The sequence below is a fragment of the Gavialis gangeticus genome, unplaced genomic scaffold (assembly GCF_001723915.1).
Source record: "Gavialis gangeticus isolate Ggan-Ray unplaced genomic scaffold, GavGan_comp1, whole genome shotgun sequence".
Classification (NCBI taxonomy): Eukaryota; Metazoa; Chordata; order Crocodylia; family Gavialidae; genus Gavialis; species Gavialis gangeticus.
The window spans coordinates 29,390,581-29,390,859 of NW_017728994.1; positions in this window are offsets into that span (position 1 = coordinate 29,390,581).

Genomic DNA, 279 nt, shown 5'->3' on the forward strand with positions numbered 1-279 from the left:
ATGGAGTCCTTTTTCTAACTGTATCACTTACCTGATCACGGCTCCAGTCCACAAATGTGCTCTCCTCCTTGCTGTTCATCCTCTGGTTTTCTTTTATCTTCTACTATGTCCTTTACCTGATTTTCTTCTTCCTGGGTGCATCTCCATGGGATGCTTTACTGTGCAGTAGACTAATCTATTGTGCAGTAAAGCATTACCATCTACACATGTGCAGCAATTACTACGTAGTAAATTACTGCATGGCTTCCTAGTACCTGTAGATAAAGGTAGTAGATCTAC